This window comes from Mobula birostris, chromosome 3 (assembly GCF_030028105.1).
Source record: "Mobula birostris isolate sMobBir1 chromosome 3, sMobBir1.hap1, whole genome shotgun sequence".
Classification (NCBI taxonomy): Eukaryota; Metazoa; Chordata; class Chondrichthyes; order Myliobatiformes; family Myliobatidae; genus Mobula; species Mobula birostris.
Window position 1 is genome coordinate 118,762,744 of NC_092372.1, and position 27,063 is coordinate 118,789,806.

Below are 27,063 nucleotides of genomic sequence, written 5' to 3' on the forward strand. Positions count from 1 at the left end.
GAGATATACCGGATGCTTGAGTGAACTACAGGTGGAGATGAGAGGGCGTACAGGAGAGAGATATACCGGCAGGTCGAGTGAATCTCAGGTGGAGATCAGAGGGCGTTCAGGAGGAAATATACCGGCTGGTCGAGTGAATCTCAGCAGGAGATGAGAGGGTGTACAGGGGAGAGATATACCGGCTGGTCGAGTGAATCTCAGGTGGAGATGAGAGGGTGTTAAGGAGAGAGATTTTCCGGCTGCTTGAGTGAATCTCAGGTGGAGATGAGAGGGTGTACAGGAGAGAGATATATCGGCTGCTTGAGTGAATCTCAGGTGGAGATGAGAGGGTGTACAGGAGAGAGATACACCGGCTGCTTGAGTGAATCTCAGGTGGAGATGAGAGGGTGTACAGGAGAGAGATAGAACGGCTGGTCGAGTGAATCTCAGGTGGAGATCAGAGGGTGTACAGGAGAGAGATACACCGGCTGGTCGAGTGAATCTCAGGAGCAGATGAGAGGGCGTACAGGAGAGAGATATACAGGCTGCTTGAGTGAATCTCAGGTGGAGATGAGAGGGCGTACAGAAGAGAGATATACTGGCTGGTTGAGTGAATCTCAGGTGGAGATGAGAGGGCGTACAGGCGACAGATATACCGGCTGGTCGAGTGAATCTCAGGTGGAGATGAGAGGGTGTACAGGAGAGAGATATACCGGCTGCTGAGTGAATCTCAGGTGGAGATGAGAGTGTGTACAGGAGAGAGATATACCGGCTGGTCGAGTGAATCTCAGGTGGAGATGACAGGGTGTACAGGAGACAGATATACCGGCTGGTCGAGTGAATCTCAGGTGGAGATGAGAGGGCGTACAGGAGAGAGATATACCGGCTGGTCGAGTGAATCTCAGCAGGAGATGAGAGGGCGTACAGGAGAGACATATACCGGCTAGTCGAGTGAATCTCAGGTGGAGATGAGAGGGTGTACAGGAGAGAGATATACCGGCTGCTTGAGTGAATCTCAGGTGGAGATGAGAGAGCATACAGGAGAGAGATATACCGGCTGGTCGAGTGAATCTCAGGTGGAGATCAGAGGGCGTTCAGGAGGAAATATACCGGCTGGTCGAGTGAATCTCAGCAGGAGATGAGAGGGTGTACAGGGGAGAGATATACCGGCTGGTCGAGTGAATCTCAGGTGGAGATGAGAGGGTGTTCAGGAGAGAGATTTTCCTGCTGCTTGAGTGAATCTCAGGTGGAGATGAGAGGGTGTACAGGAGAGAGATATATCGGCTGCTTGAGTGAATCTCAGGTGGAGATGAGAGGGTGTACAGGAGAGAGATACACCGGCTGCTTGAGTGAATCTCAGGTGGAGATGAGAGGGTGTACAGGAGAGAGATAGAACGGCTGGTCGAGTGAATCTCAGGTGGAGATCAGAGGGTGTACAGGAGAGAGATACACCGGCTGGTCGAGTGAATCTCAGGAGCAGATGAGAGGGCGTACAGGAGAGAGATATACAGGCTGCTTGAGTGAATCTCAGGTGGAGATGAGAGGGCGTACAGAAGAGAGATATACCGGCTGGTTGAGTGAATCTCAGGTGGAGATGAGAGGGCGTACAGGCGACAGATATACCGGCTGGTCGAGTGAATCTCAGGTGGAGATGAGAGGGTGTACAGGAGAGAGATATACCGGCTGCTGAGTGAATCTCAGGTGGAGATGAGAGTGTGTACAGGAGAGAGATATACCGGCTGGTCGAGTGAATCTCAGCAGGAGATGAGAGGGCGTACAGGAGAGACATATACCGGCTAGTCGAGTGAATCTCAGGTGGAGATGAGAGGGTGTACAGGAGAGAGATATACCGGCTGCTTGAGTGAATCTCAGGTGGAGATGAGAGAGCATACAGGAGAGAGATATACCGGCTGGTCGAGTGAATCTCAGGTGGAGATCAGAGGGCGTTCAACGGGGAAATATACCGGCTGGTCGAGTGAATCTCAGCAGGAGATGAGAGGGTGTACAGGGGAGAGATATACCGGCTGGTCGAGTGAATCTCAGGTGGAGATGAGAGGGTGTTCAGGAGAGAGATTTTCCTGCTGCTTGAGTGAATCTCAGGTGGAGATGAGAGGGTGTACAGGAGAGAGATATATCGGCTGCTTGAGTGAATCTCAGGTGGAGATGAGAGGGTGTACAGGAGAGAGATACACCGGCTGCTTGAGTGAATCTCAGGTGGAGATGAGAGGGTGTACAGGAGAGAGATAGAACGGCTGGTCGAGTGAATCTCAGGTGGAGATCAGAGGGTGTACAGGAGAGAGATACACCGGCTGGTCGAGTGAATCTCAGGAGGAGATGAGAGGGCGTACAGGAGAGAGATATACAGGCTGCTTGAGTGAATCTCAGGTGGAGATGAGAGGGCGTACAGAAGAGAGATATACCGGCTGGTTGAGTGAATCTCAGGTGGAGATGAGAGGGCGTACAGGCGAGAGATATACCGGCTGGTCGAGTGAATCTCAGGTGGAGATGAGAGGGTGTAGAGGAGTGAGATATACCGGCTGGACGAGTGAATCTCAGGTGGAGATCAGAGAGTGTACAGGAGAGAGATATACCGGCTGCTTGAGTGAATCTCAGGTGGAGATGAGAGGGTGTACAGGAGAGAGATATACCGGCTGCTTGAGTGAGTCTCAGGTGGAGATGAGAGGGTGTACAGGAGGGAGATATACCGGATGCTTGAGTGAACTACAGGTGGAGATGAGAGGGCGTACAGGAGAGAGATATACCGGCAGGTCGAGTGAATCTCAGGTGGAGATCAGAGGGCGTTCAGGAGGAAATATACCGGCTGGTCGAGTGAATCTCAGCAGGAGATGAGAGGGTGTACAGGGGAGAGATATACCGGCTGGTCGAGTGAATCTCAGGTGGAGATGAGAGGGTGTTAAGGAGAGAGATTTTCCGGCTGCTTGAGTGAATCTCAGGTGGAGATGAGAGGGTGTACAGGAGAGAGATATATCAGCTGCTTGAGTGAATCTCAGGTGGAGATGAGAGGGTGTACAGGAGAGAGATACACCGGCTGCTTGAGTGAATCTCAGGTGGAGATGAGAGGGTGTACAGGAGAGAGATAGAACGGCTGGTCGAGTGAATCTCAGGTGGAGATCAGAGGGTGTACAGGAGAGAGATACACCGGCTGGTCGAGTGAATCTCAGGAGCAGATGAGAGGGCGTACAGGAGAGAGATATACAGGCTGCTTGAGTGAATCTCAGGTGGAGATGAGAGGGCGTACAGAAGAGAGATATACCGGCTGGTTGAGTGAATCTCAGGTGGAGATGAGAGGGCGTACAGGCGACAGATATACCGGCTGGTCGAGTGAATCTCAGGTGGAGATGAGAGGCTGTACAGGAGAGAGATATACCGGCTGCTGAGTGAATCTCAGGTGGAGATGAGAGTGTGTACAGGAGAGAGATATACCGGCTGGTCGAGTGAATCTCAGGTGGAGATGACAGGGTGTACAGGAGACAGATATACCGGCTGGTCGAGTGAATCTCAGGTGGAGATGAGAGGGCGTACAGGAGAGAGATATACCGGCTGGTCGAGTGAATCTCAGCAGGAGATGAGAGGGCGTACAGGAGAGACATATACCGGCTAGTCGAGTGAATCTCAGGTGGAGATGAGAGGGTGTACAGGAGAGAGATATACCGGCTGCTTGAGTGAATCTCAGGTGGAGATGAGAGAGCATACAGGAGAGAGATAAAGCGGCTGCTTCAGTGAATCTCAGGTGGAGATGAGAGGGTGTACAGGAGAGAGATATACCGGCTGGTCGAGTGAATCTCAGGTAGAGATGACAGGGCGTACAGGAGAGAGATATACCTGCTGGTCGAGTGAATCTCAGGTGGAGATGAGAGGGCGTACAGGAGAGAGATATACCGGCTGCTGGAGTGAATCTCAGGTGGAGATGAGAGGGCGTACAGGAGAGAGATATACCGGCTACTTGAGTGAATCTCAGGTGGAGATGAGAGGGCGTACAGGAGAGAGATAAAGCGGCTGCTTCAGTGAATCTCAGGTGGAGATGAGAGGGTGTACAGGAGAGAGATATACCGGCTGGTCGAGTGAATCTCAGGTGGAGATGAGAGGGCGTACAGGAGAGAGATATACCGGCTGCTGGAGTGAATCTCAGGTGGAGATGAGAGGGCGTACAGGAGAGAGATATACCGGCTGCTTGAGTGAATCTCAGGTGGAGATGAGAGGGTGTACAGGAGGGAGATATACCGGCTGGTCGAGTGAATCTCAGGTGGAGATGACTGGGCGCACAGGAGAGAGATATACCGGCTGGTTGAGTGGATCTCAGGTGGAGATGAGAGGGCGTACAGGAGAGGGATATACCGGCTGGTTGAGTGAATCTCAGGTGGAGATGAGAGTCTGTACAGGAGACAGATATATCGGCTGGTTGTCATCAGAATCTGAGGTGGAGATGAGAGGGTGTACAGGAGAGAGATATACCGGCTGCTTGAGTGAATCTCAGGTGGAGATGAGAGGGTGTACAGGAGAGAGATATATCGGCTGCTGGAGTGAATCTGAGCTGGAGATGAGAGGGTGTACAGGAGAGAGATATACCGGCTGCTTGAGAGAATCTCAGGTGGAGATGACAGGTCGTACAGGAAGGAGATATATCGGCTGGTTGAGTGGATCTCAGGTGGAGATGAGAGGGTGTACAGGAGACAGATATACCGGCTGCTTGAGTGAATCTCAGGTGCAGATGAGAGGGCGTACAGGAGGTAGATATATCGGCTGGTCCAGTGAATCTCAGGTGGAGATGAGAGGGCGTACAGGAGAGAGATATACCGGCTGCTCGAGTGAATCTCAGGTGGAGATGAGAGAGCATACAGGAGAGAGATATACTGGCTGGTCGAGTGAATCTCAGCAGGAGATGAGTGGGTGTACAGGAGAGAGATATACTGGCTGGTTGTCAGAATCTCAGGAGGAGATGAGAGGGTGTACAGGAGAGAGTTATACAGGCTGCTTGAGTGAATCTCAGGTGGAGATGAGAGGGTGTACAAGAGAGAGATATACCGGCTGGTTGTCAGAATCGCAGCGGGAGATGACAGGGTGTACAGGAGAGAGATATAACGGCTTGTAGAGTGAATCTCAGATGGAGATGAGAGGGTGTACAGGAGAGAGATATACCAGCTGGATGAGTGAGTCTCAGGTGGAGATGAGAGGGTGTACAGGAGAGAGATACACCGGCTGGTCGAGTGAATCTCAGGTGGAGATGAGAGGGTGTACAGGAGAGAGATATACCGGCTGCTTGAGTGAATCTCAGGTGGAGATGAGAGAGCATACAGGAGAGAGATATACCAGCTGGTCGAGTGAATCTCAGGTGGAGATCAGAGGGCATTCACGAGGAAATATACCGGCTGGTCGAGTGAATCTCAGCAGGAGATGAGAGGGTGTACAGAAGAGAGATATACTGGCTGGTTGTCAGAATCTCAGGTGGAGATGACAGGATGTACAGCAGACAGATATAGTGGCTGCTTGAGTGAATCTCAGGTGGAGATGAGAGGGTGTACAGGAGAGAGATATACCGGCTGGTCGAGTGAATCTCAGGTGGAGATGAGAGGGTGTACAGGAGAGAGATATACCGGCTGCTTGAGTGAATCTCAGGTGGAGATGAGAGGGTGTACAGGAGAGATATATACCGGCTGGTTGAGTGAATCTCAGGTGGTGATGAGAGGGTGTACAAGAGAGAGGTATGCCGGCTGGTTGTCAGAATCGCAGGGGGAGATGACAGGGTGTACAGGAGAGAGATATAACGGCTTGTAGAGTGAATCTCAGATGGAGATGAGAGGGTGTACAGGAGAGAGATCTACCAGCTGGATGAGTGAATCTCAGGTGGAGATGAGAGGGTGTACAGGAGAGAGATATACCGGCTGCTTGAGTGACTCTCAGGTGGAGATGAGAGGGTGTACAGGAGGGAGATATACCGGCTGCTTGAGTGAGTCTCAGGTGGAGATGAGAGGGTGTACAGGAGGGAGATATACCGGCTGCTTGACTGACTCTCAGGTGGAGATGAGAGGGTGTACAGGAGGGAGATATACCGGATGCTTGAGTGAACTACAGGTGGAGATGAGAGGGCGTACAGGAGGGAGATATACCGGCAGGTCGAGTGAATCTCAGGTTGAGATGAGAGGACGTACAGGAGAGAGATATACCGGCTGGTTGAGTGAATCTCAGGTGGAGATGAGAGGGTGTACAGGAGAGAGATATACCGGCTGGTCGAGTGAATCTCAGGTGGAGATGAGAGGGCGTACAGGAGAGAGATATACTAGCTGGTCGAGTGAATCTCAGGAGGAGATGAGAGGGCGTACAGGAGAGACATATACCGGCTAGTCGATTGAATCTGAGGTGGAGATGACAGGGCGTACAGGAGAGAGATATACCGGCTGCTTGACTGAATCTCAGGTGGAGATGAGAGGGTGTACAGGCGAGAGATATACCGGCTGGTTGAGTGAATCTCAGGTGGTGATGAGAGGGTGTACAAGAGAGAGATATACCGGCTGGTTGTCAGAATCGCAGCGGGAGATGACAGGGCGTACAGGAGAGAGATATACCGGCTGCTTGACTGAATCTCAGATGGAGATGAGAGGGTGTACAGGAGAGAGATATACCAGCTGGATGAGTGAATCTCAGGTGGAGATGAGAGGGTGTACAAGAGAGAGATATACCGGCTGCTTGAGTGAATCTCAGGTGGAGATGAGAGGGCGTAGAGGAGAGAGATATACCGCTGCTTGAGCGAATCTCAGGTGGAGATGAGAGGGTGTACAGGAGAGAGATATACCGGCTGCTTGAGTGAATCTCAGGTGGTGATGACAGGGTGTACAGCAGACTGATACAGTGGGCTATAGTGAATCTCAGGTGGAGATGAGAGGGTGTACAGGAGAGAGATATACCGGCTGGTTGAGTGAAACTCAGGTGGAGATGAGAGGGTGTACAGGAGAGAGATATACCGGCTGGTCGAGTGAATCTCAGGTGGAGATGAGAGGGTGTTCAGGAGAGAGATATACCGGCTGCTTGAGTGAATCTCAGGTGGAGATGAGAGAGCATACAGGAGAGAGATATACTGGCTGCTTGAGTGAATCTCAGGTGGAGATGAGAGGGCGTACAGGCGAGAGATAGAACGGCTGGTCGAGTGAATCTCAGGTGGAGATGAGAGGGTGTACAAGAGAGAGATATACCGGCTGGTTGTCAGAATCGCAGCGGGAGATGACAGGGTGTACAGGAGAGAGATATAACGGCTTGTAGAGTGAATCTCAGATGGAGATGAGAGGGTGTACAGGAGAGAGATATACCAGCTGGATGAGTGAGTCTCAGGTGGAGATGAGAGGGTGTACAGGAGAGAGATACACCGGCTGGTCGAGTGAATCTCAGGTGGAGATGAGAGGGTGTACAGGAGAGAGATATACCGGCTGCTTGAGTGAATCTCAGGTGGAGATGAGAGAGCATACAGGAGAGAGATATACCAGCTGGTCGAGTGAATCTCAGGTGGAGATCAGAGGGCATTCACGAGGAAATATACCGGCTGGTCGAGTGAATCTCAGCAGGAGATGAGAGGGTGTACAGAAGAGAGATATACTGGCTGGTTGTCAGAATCTCAGGTGGAGATGACAGGATGTACAGCAGACAGATATAGTGGCTGCTTGAGTGAATCTCAGGTGGAGATGAGAGGGTGTACAGGAGAGAGATATACCGGCTGGTCGAGTGAATCTCAGGTGGAGATGAGAGGGTGTACAGGAGAGAGATATACCGGCTGCTTGAGTGAATCTCAGGTGGAGATGAGAGGGTGTACAGGAGAGATATATACCGGCTGGTTGAGTGAATCTCAGGTGGTGATGAGAGGGTGTACAAGAGAGAGGTATGCCGGCTGGTTGTCAGAATCGCAGGGGGAGATGACAGGGTGTACAGGAGAGAGATATAACGGCTTGTAGAGTGAATCTCAGATGGAGATGAGAGGGTGTACAGGAGAGAGATCTACCAGCTGGATGAGTGAATCTCAGGTGGAGATGAGAGGGTGTACAGGAGAGAGATATACCGGCTGCTTGAGTGACTCTCAGGTGGAGATGAGAGGGTGTACAGGAGGGAGATATACCGGCTGCTTGAGTGAGTCTCAGGTGGAGATGAGAGGGTGTACAGGAGGGAGATATACCGGCTGCTTGACTGACTCTCAGGTGGAGATGAGAGGGTGTACAGGAGGGAGATATACCGGATGCTTGAGTGAACTACAGGTGGAGATGAGAGGGCGTACAGGAGGGAGATATACCGGCAGGTCGAGTGAATCTCAGGTTGAGATGAGAGGACGTACAGGAGAGAGATATACCGGCTGGTTGAGTGAATCTCAGGTGGAGATGAGAGGGTGTACAGGAGAGAGATATACCGGCTGGTCGAGTGAATCTCAGGTGGAGATGAGAGGGCGTACAGGAGAGAGATATACTAGCTGGTCGAGTGAATCTCAGGAGGAGATGAGAGGGCGTACAGGAGAGACATATACCGGCTAGTCGATTGAATCTGAGGTGGAGATGACAGGGCGTACAGGAGAGAGATATACCGGCTGCTTGACTGAATCTCAGGTGGAGATGAGAGGGTGTACAGGCGAGAGATATACCGGCTGGTTGAGTGAATCTCAGGTGGTGATGAGAGGGTGTACAAGAGAGAGATATACCGGCTGGTTGTCAGAATCGCAGCGGGAGATGACAGGGCGTACAGGAGAGAGATATACCGGCTGCTTGACTGAATCTCAGATGGAGATGAGAGGGTGTACAGGAGAGAGATATACCAGCTGGATGAGTGAATCTCAGGTGGAGATGAGAGGGTGTACAAGAGAGAGATATACCGGCTGCTTGAGTGAATCTCAGGTGGAGATGAGAGGGCGTAGAGGAGAGAGATATACCGCTGCTTGAGCGAATCTCAGGTGGAGATGAGAGGGTGTACAGGAGAGAGATATACCGGCTGCTTGAGTGAATCTCAGGTGGTGATGACAGGGTGTACAGCAGACTGATACAGTGGGCTATAGTGAATCTCAGGTGGAGATGAGAGGGTGTACAGGAGAGAGAAATACCGGCTGGTTGAGTGAAACTCAGGTGGAGATGAGAGGGTGTACAGGAGAGAGATATACCGGCTGGTCGAGTGAATCTCAGGTGGAGATGAGAGGGTGTTCAGGAGAGAGATATACCGGCTGCTTGAGTGAATCTCAGGTGGAGATGAGAGAGCATACAGGAGAGAGATATACTGGCTGCTTGAGTGAATCTCAGGTGGAGATGAGAGGGCGTACAGGCGAGAGATAGAACGGCTGGTCGAGTGAATCTCAGGTGGAGATGAGAGGGTGTACAGGAGAGAGATATACCGGCTGCTGAGTGAATCTCAGGTGGAGATGAGAGTGTGTACAGGAGAGAGATATACCGGCTGGACGAGTGAATCTCAGGTGGAGATGAGAGGGCGTACAGGAGAGAGATATACCGGCTGGTCGAGTGAATCTCAGCAGGAGATGAGAGGGCGTACAGGAGAGACATATACTGGCTAGTCGAGTGAATCTCAGGTGGAGATGACAGGGCGTACAGGAGAGAGATATATCGGCTGCTTGATTGAACCTCAGGTGGAGATGAGAGGGCGTACAGGAGTGAGATATTCCGGCTGGTTGAGTGAATCTCAGGTGGTGATGAGAGGGTGTACAGGAGAGAGATATACCGGCTGGTTGTCAGAATCGCAGGGGGAGATGAGAGGGTGTACAGGGGAGAGATATACCGGCTGCTTGAGTGAATCTCAGATGGAGATGAGAGGGTGTACAGGACAGAGATATACTGGTTGGTTGAGTGAATCTCAGGTGGAGATGAGAGGGTGTAGAGGAGTGAGATATACCGGCTGGACGAGTGAATCTCAGGTGGAGATGAGAGAGTGTACAGGAGAGAGATTTACCAGCTGGTCGAGTGAATCTCAGGTGGAGAGGAGAGGGCGTACAGGAGAGAGATATACCGGCTGGTCGAGTGAATCTCAGGTGGAGATGAGAGGGTGTAGAGGAGTGAGATATACCGGCTGGACGAGTGAATCTCAGGTGGAGATCAGAGAGTGTACAGGAGAGAGATTTACCAGCTGGTCGAGTGAATCTCAGGTGGAGAGGAGAGGGCGTACAGGAGAGAGATATACCGGCTGGTCGAGTGAATCTCAGGTAGAGATGAGAGGGTGTACAGGAGAGAGATATACCGGCTGGTCAAGTGAATCTCAGGTGGAGATGAGAGGGTGTACAGGAGAGAGATATACCGGCTGCTCGAGTGAATCTCAGGTGGAGATGAGAGAGCATACAGGAGAGAGATATACTGGCTGGTCGAGTGAATCTCAGCAGGAGATGAGTGGGTGTACAGGAGAGAGATATACTGGCTGGTTGTCAGAATCTCAGGAGGAGATGAGAGGGTGTACAGGAGAGAGTTATACAGGCTGCTTGAGTGAATCTCAGGTGGAGATGAGAGGGTGTACAAGAGAGAGATATACCGGCTGGTTGTCAGAATCGCAGCGGGAGATGACAGGGTGTACAGGAGAGAGATATAACGGCTTGTAGAGTGAATCTCAGATGGAGATGAGAGGGTGTACAGGAGAGAGATATACCAGCTGGATGAGTGAGTCTCAGGTGGAGATGAGAGGGTGTACAGGAGAGAGATACACCGGCTGGTCGAGTGAATCTCAGGTGGAGATGAGAGGGTGTACAGGAGAGAGATATACCGGCTGCTTGAGTGAATCTCAGGTGGAGATGAGAGAGCATACAGGAGAGAGATATACCAGCTGGTCGAGTGAATCTCAGGTGGAGATCAGAGGGCATTCACGAGGAAATATACCGGCTGGTCGAGTGAATCTCAGCAGGAGATGAGAGGGTGTACAGAAGAGAGATATACTGGCTGGTTGTCAGAATCTCAGGTGGAGATGACAGGATGTACAGCAGACAGATATAGTGGCTGCTTGAGTGAATCTCAGGTGGAGATGAGAGGGTGTACAGGAGAGAGATATACCGGCTGGTCGAGTGAATCTCAGGTGGAGATGAGAGGGTGTACAGGAGAGAGATATACCGGCTGCTTGAGTGAATCTCAGGTGGAGATGAGAGGGTGTACAGGAGAGATATATACCGGCTGGTTGAGTGAATCTCAGGTGGTGATGAGAGGGTGTACAAGAGAGAGGTATGCCGCTGGTTGTCAGAATCGCAGGGGGAGATGACAGGGTGTACAGGAGAGAGATATAACGGCTTGTAGAGTGAATCTCAGATGGAGATGAGAGGGTGTACAGGAGAGAGATCTACCAGCTGGATGAGTGAATCTCAGGTGGAGATGAGAGGGTGTACAGGAGAGAGATATACCGGCTGCTTGAGTGACTCTCAGGTGGAGATGAGAGGGTGTACAGGAGGGAGATATACCGGCTGCTTGAGTGAGTCTCAGGTGGAGATGAGAGGGTGTACAGGAGGGAGATATACCGGCTGCTTGAGTGACTCTCAGGTGGAGATGAGAGGGTGTACAGGAGGGAGATATACCGGATGCTTGAGTGAACTACAGGTGGAGATGAGAGGGCGTACAGGAGGGAGATATACCGGCAGGTCGAGTGAATCTCAGGTTGAGATGAGAGGACGTACAGGAGAGAGATATACCGGCTGGTTGAGTGAATCTCAGGTGGAGATGAGAGGGTGTACAGGAGAGAGATATACCGGCTGGTCGAGTGAAATCTCAGGTGGAGATGAGAGGGCGTACAGGAGAGAGATATACTGGCTGGTCGAGTGAATCTCAGGAGGAGATGAGAGGGCGTACAGGAGAGACATATACCGGCTAGTCGAGTGAATCTGAGGTGGAGATGACAGTGCGTACAGGAGAGAGATATACCGGCTGCTTGACTGAATCTCAGGTGGAGATGAGAGGGTGTACAGGCGAGAGATATACCGGCTGGTTGAGTGAATCTCAGGTGGTGATGAGAGGGTGTACAAGAGAGAGATATACCGGCTGGTTGTCAGAATCGCAGCGGGAGATGACAGGGCGTACAGGAGAGAGATATACCGGCTGCTTGACTGAATCTCAGATGGAGATGAGAGGGTGTACAGGAGAGAGATATACCAGCTGGATGAGTGAATCTCAGGTGGAGATGAGAGGGTGTACAAGAGAGAGATATACCGGGCTGCTTGAGTGAATCTCAGGTGGAGATGAGAGGGCGTAGAGGAGAGAGATATACCGCTGCTTGAGCGAATCTCAGGTGGAGATGAGAGGGTGTACAGGAGATAGATATACCGGCTGCTTGAGTGAATCTCAGGTGGTGATGACAGGGTGTACAGCAGACTGATACAGTGGGGTATAGTGAATCTCAGGTGGAGATGAGAGGGTGTACAGGAGAGAGATATACCGGCTGGTTGAGTGAAACTCAGGTGGAGATGAGAGGGTGTACAGGAGAGAGATATACCGGCTGGTCGAGTGAATCTCAGGTGGAGATGAGAGGGTGTTCAGGAGAGAGATATACCGGCTGCTTGAGTGAATCTCAGGTGGAGATGAGAGAGCATACAGGAGAGAGATATACCGGCTGCTTGAGTGAATCTCAGGTGGAGATGAGAGGGTGTACAGGAGAGAGATAGAACGGCTGGTCGAGTGAATCTCAGGTGGAGATGAGAGGGCGTACAGAAGAGAGATATACCGGCTGGTTGAGTGAATCTCAGGTGGAGATGAGAGGGCGTACAGGCGAGAGATATACCGGCTGGTCGAGTGAATCTCAGGTGGAGATGAGAGGGTGTACAGGAGAGAGATATACCGGCTGCTGAGTGAATCTCAGGTGGAGATGAGAGTGTGTACAGGAGAGAGATATACCGGCTGGACGAGTGAATCTCAGGTGGAGATGAGAGGGCGTACAGGAGAGAGATATACCGGCTGGTCGAGTGAATCTCAGCAGGAGATGAGAGGGCGTACAGGAGAGACATATACTGGCTAGTCGAGTGAATCTCAGGTGGAGATGACAGGGCGTAAAGGAGAGTAGATATACCGGATGCTTGATTGAACCTCAGGTGGAGATGAGAGGGCGTACAGGAGTGAGATATTCCGGCTGGTTGAGTGAATCTCAGGTGGTGATGAGAGGGTGTACAGGAGAGAGATATACCGGCTGGTTGTCAGAATCGCAGGGCAAGATGAGAGGGTGTACAGGGGAGAGATATACCGGCTGCTTGAGTGAACTACAGGTGGAGATGAGAGGGCGTACAGGAGAGAGATATACCGGCAGGTCGAGTGAATCTCAGGTGGAGATCAGAGGGCGTTCAGGAGGAAATATACCGGCTGGTCGAGTGAATCTCAGCAGGAGATGAGAGAGGTGTACAGGGGAGAGATATACCGGCTGGTCGAGTGAATCTCAGGTGGAGATGAGAGGGTGTTAAGGAGAGAGATTTTCCGGCTGCTTGAGTGAATCTCAGGTGGAGATGAGAGGGTGTACAGGAGAGAGATATATCGGCTGCTTGAGTGAATCTCAGGTGGAGATGAGAGGGTGTACAGGAGAGAGATACACCGGCTGCTTGAGTGAATCTCAGGTGGAGATGAGAGGGTGTACAGGAGAGAGATAGAACGGCTGGTCGAGTGAATCTCAGGTGGAGATCAGAGGGTGTACAGGAGAGAGATACACCGGCTGGTCGAGTGAATCTCAGGAGCAGATGAGAGGGCGTACAGGAGAGAGATATACAGGCTGCTTGAGTGAATCTCAGGTGGAGATGAGAGGGCGTACAGAAGAGAGATATACCGGCTGGTTGAGTGAATCTCAGGTGGAGATGAGAGGGCGTACAGGCGACAGATATACGGCTGGTCGAGTGAATCTCAGGTGGAGATGAGAGGCTGTACAGGAGAGAGATATACCGGCTGCTGAGTGAATCTCAGGTGGAGATGAGAGTGTGTACAGGAGAGAGATATACCGGCTGGTCGAGTGAATCTCAGGTGGAGATGACAGGGTGTACAGGAGACAGATATACCGGCTGGTCGAGTGAATCTCAGGTGGAGATGAGAGGGCGTACAGGAGAGAGATATACCGGCTGGTCGAGTGAATCTCAGCAGGAGATGAGAGGGCGTACAGAGAGACATATACCGGCTAGTCGAGTGAATCTCAGGTGGAGATGAGAGGGTGTACAGGAGAGAGATATACCGGCTGCTTGAGTGAATCTCAGGTGGAGATGAGAGAGCATACAGGAGAGAGATATACCGGCTGTTCGAGTGAATCTCAGGTGGAGATCAGAGGGCGTTCAGGAGGAAATATACCGGCTGGTCGAGTGAATCTCAGCAGGAGATGAGAGGGTGTACAGTGGAGAGATATACCGGCTGTCGAGTGAATCTCAGGTGGAGATGAGAGGGTGTTCAGGAGAGAGATTTTCCGGCTGCTTGAGTGAATCTCAGGTGGAGATGAGAAGGGTGTACAGGAGAGAGATATATCGGCTGCTTGAGTGAATCTCAGGTGGAGATGAGAGGGTGTACAGGAGAGAGATACACCGGCTGCTTGAGTGAATCTCAGGTGGAGATGAGAGGGTGTACAGGAGAGAGATAGAACGGCTGGTCGAGTGAATCTCAGGTGGAGATCAGAGGGTGTACAGGAGAGAGATACACCGGCTGTCGAGTGAATCTCAGGAGCAGATGAGAGGGCGTACAGGAGAGAGATATACAGGCTGCTTGAGTGAATCTCAGGTGGAGATGAGAGGGCGTACAGAAGGAGAGGATATACCGGCTGGTTGAGTTAATCTCAGGTGAGATGAGAGGGCGTACAGGCGACAGATATACCGGCTGGTCGAGTGAATCTCAGGTGGAGATGAGAGTGTGTACAGGAGAGAGATATACCGGCTGCTGAGTGAATCTCAGGTGGAGATGAGAGTGTGTACAGGAGAGAGATATACCGGCTGGTCGAGTGAATCTCAGGTGGAGATGACAGGGTGTACAGGAGACAGATATACCGGCATGGTCGAGTGAATCTCAGGTGGAGATGAGAGGGCGTACAGGAGAGAGATATACCGCTGGTCGAGTGAATCTCAGGAGGAGATGAGAGGGCGTACAGGAGAGACATATACTGGCTAGTCGAGTGAATCTCAGGTGGAGATGACAGGGCGTACAGGAGAGAGATATACCGGCTGCTTGATTGAACCTCAGGTGGAGATGAGAGGGCGTACAGGAGTGAGATATGCAGGCTGGTTAAGTGAATCTCAGGTGGTGATGAGAGGGTGTTACAGGAGAGAGATTACACCGGCTGGTTGTCAGAATCGCAGGGGGAGATGAGAGGGTGTACAGGGGAGAGATATACCGGCTGCTTGAGTGAATCTCAGATGGAGATGAGAGGGTGTACAGGACAGAGATATACTGGTTGGTTGAGTGAATCTCAGGTGGAGATGAGAGGGTGTATAGGAGTGAGATATACCGGCTGGACGAGTGAATCTCAGGTGGAGATGAGAGAGTGTACAGGAGAGAGATATACCAGCTGGTCGAGTGAATCTCAGGTGGAGAGGAGAGGGCGTACAGGAGAGAGATATACCGGCTGGTCGAGTGAATCTCAGGAGGAGATGAGAGAGCGTACAGGAGAGAGATATACCGGCTGGTCGAGTGATCTCAGGTAGAGATGAGAGGGTGTACAGGAGAGAGATATACCGGCTGGTCGAGTGAATCTCAGGTGGAGATGAGAGGGTGTACAGGGAGAGAGATATACCGGCTGCTCGAGTGAATCTCAGGTGGAGAGAGAGGGCGTACAGGAGAGAGATATACCGGCTGCTTGAGTGAATCTCAGGTGTAGATGAGAGAGCATAGAGGAGAGAGATATACCGGCTGGTCGAGTGAATCTCAGGTGGAGATCAGAGGGCGTTCAGGAGAGAGATTTTCCTGCTGCTTGAGTGAATCTCAGTGGAGATGAGAGGGTGTACAGGAGAGAGATATATCGGCTGCTTGAGTGAATCTCAGGTGGAGATGAGAGGGTGTACAGGAGAGAGATACACCGGCTGCTGAGTGAATCTCAGGTGGAGATGAGAGGGTGTACAGGAGAGAGATAGAACGGCTGGTCGAGTGAATCTCAGGTGGAGATCAGAGGGTGTACAGGAGAGAGATACACCGGCTGGTCGAGTGAATCTCAGGAGCAGATGAGAGGGCGTACAGGAGAGAGATATACAGGCTGCTTGAGTGAATCTCAGGTGGAGATGAGAGGGCGTACAGAAGAGAGATATACCGGCTGGTTGAGTGAATCTCAGGTGGAGATGAGAGGGCGTACAGGCGACAGATATACCGGCTGGTCGAGTGAATCTCAGGTGGAGATGAGAGGGTGTACAGGAGAGAGATATACCGGCTGCTGAGTGAATCTCAGGTGGAGATGAGAGTGTGTACAGGAGAGAGATATACGGATGGTCGAGTGAATCTCAGCAGGAGATGAGAGGGCGTACAGGAGAGACATATACCGGCTAGTCGAGTGAATCTCAGGTGGAGATGAGAGGGTGTACAGGAGAGAGATATACCGCTGCTTGAGTGAATCTCAGGTGGAGATGAGAGAGCATACAGGAGAGAGATATACCGGCTTGGTCGAGTGAATCTCAGGTGGAGATCAGAGGGCGTTCAGAGGAAATATACCGGCTGGTCGAGTGAATCTCAGCAGGAGATGAGAGGGTGTACAGGGGAGAGATATACCGGCTGGTCGAGTGAATCTCAGGTGGAGATGAGAGGGTGTTCAGGAGAGAGATTTTCCTGCTGCTTGAGTGAATCTCAGGTGGAGATGAGAGGGTGTACAGAGGGAGATATACCGGATGCTTGAGTGAACTACAGGTGGAGATGAGAGGGGGCGTACAGGAGAGAGATATACCGGCAGGTCGAGTGAATCTCAGGTGGAGATCAGAGGGCGTTCAGGAGGAAATATACCGGCTGTGTCGAGTGAATCTCAGCAGGAGATGAGAGAGTGTACAGGGGAGAGATATACCGGCTGGTCGAGTGAATCTCAGGTGGAGATGAATAAGGGTGTTAAGGAGAGAGATTTTCGGCTGCTTGAGTGAATCTCAGGTGGAGATGAGAGGGTGTACAGGAGAGAGATATATCGGCTGCTTGAGTGAATCTCAGGTGGAGATGAGAGGGTGTACAGGAGGGAGATACACCGGCTGCTTGAGTGAATCTCAGGTGGAGATGAGAGGGTGTACAGGAGAGAGATAGAACGGCTGGTCGAGTGAATCTCAGGTGGAGATCAGAGGGTGTACAGGAGAGAGATACACCGGCTGGTCGAGTGAATCTCAGGAGCAGATGAGAGGGCGTACAGGAGAGAGATATACAGGCTGCTTGAGTGAATCTCAGGTGGAGATGAGAGGGCGTACAGAAGAGAGATATACCGGCTGGTTGAGTGAATCTCAGGTGGAGATGAGAGGGCGTATAGGCGACAGATATACCGGCTGGTCGAGTGAATCTCAGGTGGAGATGAGAGGCTGTACAGGGAGAGAGATATACCGGCTGCTGAGTGAATCTCAGGTGGAGATGAGAGGGTGTACAGGAGAGAGATAGAACGGCTGGTCGAGTGAATCTCAGGTGGAGATCAGAGGGTGTACAGGAGAGAGATACACCGGCTGGTCGAGTGAATCTCAGGAGCAGATGAGAGGGCGTACAGGAGAGAGATATACAGCTGCTTGAGTGAATCTCAGGTGGAGATGAGAGGGCGTACAGAAGAGAGATATACCGGCTGGTTGAGTGAATCTCAGGTGGAGATGAGAGGGCGTACAGGCGACAGATATACCGGCTTGTCGAGTGAATCTCAGTGGAGATGAGAAGGTGTACAGGAGAGAGATATACCGGCTGCTGAGTGAATCTCAGGTGGAGATGAGAGTGTGTACAGGAGAGAGATATACCGGATGGTCGAGTGAATCTCAGCAGGAGATGAGAGGGCGTACAGGAGAGACATATACCGGCTAGTCGAGTGAATCTCAGGTGGAGATGAGAGGGTGTACTGGAGAGAGATATACCGGCTGCTTGAGTGTATCTCAGGTGGAGATGAGAGAGCATACAGGAGAGAGAGATATACCGGCTGGTCGAGTGAATCTCAGGTGGAGATCAGAGGGCGTTCAGGAGGAAATATACCGGCTGGTCGAGTGAATCTCAGCAGGAGAATGAGAGGGTGTACAGGGGAGAGATATACCGGCTGGTCGAGTGAATCTCAGGTGGAGATGAGAGGGTGTTCAGGAGAGAGATTTTCCTGCTGCTTGAGTGAATCTCAGGTGGAGATGAGAGGGTGTACAGGAGGGAGATATACCGGATGCTTGAGTGAACTACAGGTGGAGATGAGAGGGCGTACAGGAGAGAGATATACCGGCAGGTCGAGTGAATCTCAGGTGGAGATCAGAGGGGCGTTCAGGAGGAAATATACCGGGCTGGTCGAGTGAATCTCAGCAGGAGATGAGAGAGTGTACAGGGGAGAGATATACCGGCTGGTCGAGTGAATCTCAGGTGGAGATGAGAGGGTGTTAAGGAGAGAGATTTTCCGGCTGCTTGAGTGAATCTCAGGTGGAGATGAGAGGGTGTACAGGAGAGAGATATATCGGCTGCTTGAGTGAATCTCAGGTGGAGATGAGAGGGTGTACAGGAGGGAGATACACCGGCTGCTTGAGTGAATCTCAGGTGGAGATGAGAGGGTGTACAGGAGAGAGATAGAACGGCTGGTCGAGTGAATCTCAGGTGAGATCAGAGGGTGTACAGAGAGAGATACACCGGCTGGTCGAGTGAATCTCAGGAGCAGATGAGAGGGCGTACAGGAGAGAGATATACAGGCTGCTTGAGTGAATCTCAGGTGGAGATGAGAGGGCGTACAAGAAGAGAGATATACCGGCTGGTTGAGTGAATCTCAGGTGGAGATGAGAGGGCCGTATAGGCGACAGATATACCGGCTGGTCGAGTGAATCTCAGGTGGAGATGAGAGGCTGTACAGGAGAGAGATATACCGGCTGCTGAGTGAATCTCAGGTGGAGATGAGAGTGTGTACAGGAGAGAGATATACCGGCTGGTCGAGTGAATCTCAGGTGGAGATGACAGGGTGTACAGAGACAGATATACCGGCTGGTCGAGTGAATCTCAGGTGGAGATGAGAGGGCGTACAGGAGAGAGATATACCGGCTGTCGAGTGAATCTCAGCAGGAGATGAGAGGGCGTACAGGAGAGACATATACCGGCTAGTCGAGTGAATCTCAGGTGGAGATGAGAGGGTGTACAGGAGAGAGATATACCGGCTGCTTGAGTGAATCTCAGGTGGAGATGAGAGAGCATACAGGACAGAGATATACCGGCTGGTCGAGTGAATCTCAGGTGGAGATCAGAGGGCGTTCAGGAGGAAATATACCGGCTGGTCGAGTGAATCTCAGCAGGACATGAGAGGGTGTACAGGAGTGAGATATACCGGCTGGTCGAGTGAATCTCAGGTGGAGATGAGAGGGTGTTCAGGAGAGAGATTTTCCGGCTGCTTGAGTGAATCTCAGGTGGAGATGAGAGGGTGTACAGGAGAGAGATATATCGGCTGCTTGAGTGAATCTCAGGTGGAGATGAGAGGGTGTACAGGAGAGAGATACACCGGCTGCTTGAGTGAATCTCAGGTGGAGATGAGAGGGTGTACAGGAGAGAGATAGAACGGCTGGTCGAGTGAATCTCAGGTGGAGATCAGAGGGTGTACAGGAGAGAGATACACCGGCTGGTCGAGTGAATCGCTGCTTTAGTGAATCTCAGGTGGAGATGAGAGGGTGTACAGGAGAGAGATATCACAGGCTGCTTGAGTGAATCTCAGGTGGAGATGAGAGGGCGTACAGAAGAGAGATATACCGGCTGGTTGAGGTGAATCTCAGGTGGAGATGAGAGGCGTACAGGCGACAGATATACCGGCTGTCGAGTGAATCTCTGGTGGAGATGAAGAGTGTGTACAGGAGAGAGATATACCGGCTGCTGAGTGAATCTCAGTGGAGATGAGAGTGTGTACAGGAGAGAGATATACCGGCTGGTTGAGTGAATCTCAGGTGGAGATGACAGGGTGTACAGGAGACAGATATACGCGCTGGTCGAGTGAATCTCAGGTGGAGATGAGAGGGCGTACAGAGAGAGATATACCGGCTGGTCGAGTGAATCTCAGGAGGAGATGAGAGGCGTACAGGAGAGACATATACTGGCTAGTCGAGTGAATCTCAGGTGGAGATGACAGGGCGTACAGGAGAGAGATATACCGGCTGCTTGATTGAACCTCAGGTGGAGATGAGAGGGCGTACAGGAGTGAGATATGCCGGCTGGTAAGTGAATCTCAGGTGGTGATGAGAGGGTGTACAGGAGAGAGATACACCGCTGGTTGTCAGAATCGCAGGGGGAGATGAGAGGGTGTACAGGGGAGAGATATACCGGCTGCTTGAGTGAATCTCAGATGGAGATGAGAGGGTGTACAGGACAGAGATATACTGGTGGTTGAGTGAATCTCAGGTGGAGATGAGAGGGTGTATAGGAGTGAGATATACCGGCTGGACGAGTGAATCTCAGGTGGAGATGAGAGAGTGTACAGGAGAGAGATATACCAGCTGTCGAGTGAATCTCAGGTGGAGAGAGACGTACAGGAGAGAGATATACCGGCTGGTCGAGTGAATCTCAGGAGGAGATGAGAGAGCGTACAGGAGAGAGATATACCGGCTGGTCGAGTGAATCTCAGGTAGAGATGAGAGGGTGTACAGGAGAGAGATATACCGGCTGGTCGAGTGAATCTCAGGTGGAGATGAGAGGGTGTACAGGAGAGAGATATACCGGCTGCAGGTGGAGATGAGAGGGCGTACAGGAGAGAGATGTACCGGCTGCTTGAGTGAATCTCAGGTGTAGATGAGAGAGCATACAGGAGAGAGATATACCGGCTGGTCGAGTGAATCTCAGGTGGAGATCAGAGGGCGTTCAGGAGAGAAATATACCGGCTTGTCGATTGAATCTCAGCAGGAGATGAGAGGGTGTACAGGAGAGAGATATACTGGCTGGTTGTCAGAATCTCAGGTGGAGATGACAGAATGTACAGCAGACAGATATAGTGGTTGGTTGAGTGAATCTCAGATGGAGATGAGAGGGTGCACAGGAGAGAGATATACCGGCTGGTTGTCAGAATCTCAGGTGAAGATGAGAGGTTGTACAGGAGAGAGATATAGAGGCTGCTTGAGTGAATCTCAGGTGGTGATGAGAGGGTGTACAAGAGAGAGATATACCGGCTGGTTGTCAGAATCGCAGGGGGAGATGACAGGGTGTACAGGAGAGAGATATAACGGCTTGTAGAGTGAATCTCAGATGGAGATGAGAGGGTGTACAGGAGAGAGATCTACCAGCTGGATGAGTGAATCTCAGATGGAGATGAGAGGGTGTACAGGAGAGAGATATACCGGCTGGTTGTCAGAATCTCAGGTGGAGATGAGAGGGTGTACAGGGGAGAGATATACCGGCTGCTTGAGTGAATCTCAGGTGGAGATGAGAGGGCGTACAGGAGGGAGATATATCGGCTGGTCGAGTGAATCTCAGGTGGAGATGAGAGGTTGTACAGGAGAGAGATATACCGGCTGGTTGTCAGAATCGCAGGGGGAGATGACAGGGTGTACTGGAGAGAGATATAACGGCTCGTAGAGTGAATCTCAAATGGAGATGAGAGGGTGTACAGGACAGAGATATACTGGTTGGTTGAGTGAATCTCAGGTGGAGATGAGAGGGTGTAGAGGAGTGAGATATACCGGCTGGACGAGTGAATCTCAGGTGGAGATCAGGGAGTGTACAGGAGAGAGATATACCGGCTGCTTGATTGAATCTCAGGTGGAGATGAGAGGGTGTACAGGAGAGAGATATACCGGCTGCTTGAGTGAGTCTCAGGTGGAGATGAGAGGGTGTACAGGAGGGAGATATACCGGATGCTTGAGTGAACTACAGGTGGAGATGAGAGGGTGTACAGGAGAGAGATATACCGGCAGGTCGAGTGAATCTCAGGTGGAGATCAGAGGGCGTTCAGGAGGAAATATACCGGCTGGTCGAGTGAATCTCAGCAGGAGATGAGAGGGTGTACAGGGGAGAGATATACCGGCTGGTCGAGTGAATCTCAGGTGGAGATGAGAGGGTGTTCAGGAGAGAGATTTTCCGGCTGCTTGAGTGAGTCTCAGGTGGAGATGAGAGGGTGTACAGGAGAGAGATATATCGGCTGCTTGAGTGAATCTCAGGTGGAGATGAGAGGGTGTACAGGAGAGAGATACACCGGCTGCTTGAGTGAATCTCAGGTGGAGATGAGAGGGTGTTCAGGAGAGAGATAGAACGGCTGGTCGAGTGAATCTCAGGTGGAGATCAGAGGGTGTACAGGAGAGAGATACACCGGCTGGTCGAGTGAATCTCAGGATTAGATGAGAGGGCGTACAGGAGAGAGATATACAGGCTGCTTGAGTGAATTTCAGGTGGAGATGAGAGGGCAAACAGAAGAGAGATATACCGGCTGGTTGAGTGAATCTCAGGTGGAGATGAGAGGGCGTACAGGCGAGAGATATACCGGCTGGTCGAGTGAATCTCAGGTGGAGATGAGAGGGTGTACAGGAGAGAGATATACCGGCTGCTGAGTGAATCTCAGGTGGAGATGAGAGTGTGTACAGGAGAGAGATATACCGGCTGGTCGAGTGAATCTCAGGTGGAGATGACAGGGTGTATAGGAGACAGATATACCGGCTGGTCGAGTGAATCTCAGGTGGAGATGAGAGGGCGTACAGGAGAGAGATATACCGGCTGGTCGAGTGAATCTCAGGAGGAGATGAGAGGGCGTACAGGAGAGACATATACCGGCTAGTCGAGTGAATCTCAGGTGGAGATGACAGGGCGTACAGGAGAGAGATATACCGGCTGCTTGACTGAACCTCAGGTGGAGATGAGAGGGCGTACAGGAGTGAGATATGCCGGCTGGTTGAGTGAATCTCAGGTGGTGATGAGAGGGTGTACAGGAGAGAGATATACCGGCTGGTTGTCAGAATCGCAGGGGGAGATGAGAGGGTGTACAGGGGAGAGATATACCGGCTGCTTGAGTGAATCTCAGATGGAGATGAGAGGGTGTACAGGACAGAGATATACTGGTTGGTTGAGTGAATCTCAGGTGGAGATGAGAGGGTGTAGAGGAGTGAGATATACCGGCTGGACGAGAGAATCTCAGGTGGAGATGAGAGAGTGTACAGGAGAGAGATATACCGGCTGGTCGAGTGAATCTCGGGTGGAGAGGAGAGCGCGTACAGGAGAGAGATATACCGGCTGGTCGAGTGAATCTCAGGAGGAGATGAGAGAGCGTACAGGAGAGAGATATACCGGCTGGTCGAGTGAATCTCAGGTAGAGATGAGAGGGTGTACAGGAGAGAGATATACCGGCTGGTCGAGTGAATCTCAGGTGGAGATGAGAGGGTGTACAGGAGAGAGATATACCGGCTGCTCGAGTGAATCTCAGGTGGAGATGAGAGGGCGTACAGGAGAGAGATATACCGGCTGCTTGAGTGAATCTCAGGTGTAGATGAGAGAGCATACAGGAGAGAGATATACCGGCTGGTCGAGTGAATCTCAGGTGGAGATCAGAGGGCGTTCAGGAGAGAAATATACCGGCTGGTCGAGTGAATCTCAGCAGGAGATGAGAGGGTGTACAGGAGAGAGATATACTGGCTGGTTGTCAGAATCTCAGGTGGAGATGACAGGATGTACAGCAGACAGATATAGTGGCTGGTTGAGTGAATCTCAGATGGAGATGAGAGGGTGCACAGGAGAGAGATATACCGGCTGGTTGTCAGAATCTCAGGTGAAGATGAGAGGTTGTACAGGAGAGAGATATGGAGGCTGCTTGAGTGAATCTCAGGTGGTGATGAGAGGGTGTACAAGAGAGAGATATACCGGCTGGTTGTCAGAATCGCAGGGGGAGATGACAGGGTGTACAGGAGAGAGATATAACGGCTTGTAGAGTGAATCTCAGATGGAGATGAGAGGGTGTACAGGAGAGAGATGTACCAGCTGGATGAGTGAATCTCAGATGGAGATGAGAGGGTGTACAGGAGAGAGATATACCGGCTGGTTGTCAGAATCTCAGGTGGAGATGAGAGGGTGTACAGGGGAGAGATATACCGGCTGCTTGAGTGAATCTCTGGTGGAGATGAGAGGGCGTACAGGAGGGAGATATATCGGCTGGTCGAGTGAATCTCAGGTGGAGATGAGAGGGTGTACAGGAGAGAGATATACCGGCTGGTTGAGTGAATCTCAGGTGGTGATGAGAGGGTGTACAGGAGAGAGATATACCGGCTGGTTGTCAGAATCGCAGTGGGAGATGACAGGGTGTACTGGAGAGAGATATAACGGCTCGTACAGTGAATCTCAGATGGAGATGAGAGGGTGTACAGGACAGAGATATACTGGTTGGTTGAGTGAATCTCAGGTGGAGATGAGAGGGTGTAGAGGAGTGAGATATACCGGCTGGACGAGTGAATCTCAGGTGGAGATCAGAGAGTGTACAGGAGAGAGATATACCGGCTGCTTGAGTGAATCTCAGGTGGAGATGAGAGGGTGTACAGGACAGAGATATACCGGCTGCTTGAGTGAGTCTCAGGTGGAGATGAGAGGGTGTACAGGAGGGAGATATACCGGATGCTTGAGTGAACTACAGGTGGAGATGAGAGGGCGTACAGGAGAGAGATATACCGGCAGGTCGAGTGAATCTCAGGTGGAGATCAGAGGGCGTTCAGGAGGAAATATACCGGCTGGTCGAGTGAATCTCAGCAGGAGATGAGAGGGTGTACAGGGGAGAGATATACCGGCTGGTCGAGTGAATCTCAGGTGGAGATGAGAGGGTGTTCAGGAGAGAGATTTTCCGGCTGCTTGAGTGAATCTCAGGTGGAGATGAGAGGGTGTACAGGAGAGAGATATATCGGCTGCTTGAGTGAATCTCAGGTGGAGATGAGAGGGTGTACAGGAGAGAGATACACCGGCTGCTTGAGTGAATCTCAGGTGGAGATGAGAGGGTGTACAGGAGAGAGATAGAACGGCTGGTCGAGTGAATCTCAGGTGGAGATCAGAGGGTGTACAGGAGAGAGATACACCGGCTGGTCGAGTGAATCTCAGGAGGAGATGAGAGGGCGTACAGGAGAGAGATATACCGGCTGCTTGACTGAATCTCAGGTGGAGATGAGAGGGCATAGAGGAGTGAGATATGCCGGCTGGTTGAGTGAATCTCAGGTGGTGATGAGAGGGTGTACAGGAGAGAGATATACGGGCTGGTTGTCAGAATCGCAGGGGGAGATGACAGGGTGTACAGGAGAGAGATATTAATGGCTCGTAGAGTGAATCTCAGATGGAGATGAGAGGGTGTACAGGACAGAGATATACCGGCTGGTTGAGTGAATCTCCGGTGGAGATGAGAGGGTGTAGAGTAGTGAGATATACCGGCTGGTCGAGTGAATCTCAGGTGGAAATGAGAGGGTGTACAGGAGAGAGATATACCGGCTGTTTGTCAGAAACTCAGGTGGAGATGAGAGGGCGTACAGGAGTGAGATATACCGGCTGGTTGAGTGAACCTCAGGTGGTGATGAGAGGGTGTACAAGAGAGAGATACATCGGCTGGTTGTCAGAATCGCAGGATAAGATGAGAGGGTGTACAGGAGAGAGATATAACGGCTCGTAGAGTGAACCTCAGATGGAGATGAGAGGGTGTACAGGAGAGAGATATACCGGCTGATTGAGTTAATCTCAGGTAGAGATGAGAGGGTGTACAGGAGAGAGATATACCGGCTGCTTCAGTAAATTTCAGGTGGAGATGAGAGGGTGTACAGGAGGGAGATATACCGGCTGCTTGAGTGAGTCTCAGGTGGAGATGAGAGGGCGTACAGGAGGGAGATATACCGGCTGCTTGAGTGAATCACAGGTGGAGATGAGAGGGCGTACACGAGGGAGATGTACCGGCAGGTCGAGTGAATCTCAGGTTTAGATGAGAGGACGTACAGGAGAGAGATATACCGGCTGCTTGAGTGAATCTCAGGTGGAGATGAGAGGGTGTACAGGAGGGAGATATACCGGCTGCTTGAGTCTCAAGTGGAGATGAGAGGGTGTACAGGACGGAGATATACCGGCTGCTGGAGTGAATCACAGGCGGAGATTAGAGGGCGTACAGGAGAGAGATATACCGGCTGGTCGAGTGAATCTCAGGTGGAGAGGAGAGGGCGTACAGGAGAGAGATATACCGGCTGGTTGTCAGGATCACAAGTGGAGATGAGAGGGTGTACAGGAGAGAGATATACCGGCTGCTTGAGTGAATCTCAGGTGTAGATGAGAGGGTGTACAGGAGAGACATATACCGGCTGCTTAAGTGAATCTCAGGTGGAGATGAGAGGGCGTACAGGAGGGAGATATACCGGCTGATTGAGTGAATCTCAGGTGGAGATGAGAGGGTGTACAGGAGAGAGATATACCGGCTGCTTGAGTGAATCACAGGTGGAGATGACAGGGCGTACAGGAGAGAGATATACCGTCTGCTTGAGTGAATCTCAGGTGGAGATGAGACTGTGTACAGGAGAGAGATATACCGGCTGGTCGAGTGAATCTCAGGTGGAGATGAGAGGGTGTACAGGAGAGAGATATCCCGGCTGCTTGAGGGAATCTCAGGTGGAGATTATAGGGTGTGCAGTAGAGAGATATAACGGCTGGTTTTCAGAATCTCAGGTGGAGATGAGAGGGTGTACAGGAGAGAGATATACCGGCTGCTTGAGTGAATCTCACGTGGAGATGAGAGGGTGTACAGGAGAGAGATATACCGGGTGCATGAGTGAATCAGAGGCGGAGATGAGAGTGTGTACAGGAGAGATATATATCAGCTGCTTTAGTGAATCTCAGGTGGAGATGAGAGGGTGTACAGGAGAGAGATATACCGGCTGCTTGAGTGAATCTCAGGTGGAGACGACAGGTCGTACAGGAGGGAGATATATCGGCTGGTCGAGTGGATCTCAGGTGGAGATGACAGGGCGCACAGGAGAGAGATATACCGGCAGCTTGAGTGAATCTCAGGTGGAGATGAGAGGGCGTACAGGAGAGAGATATACCGGCTGCTTGAGTGAATCTC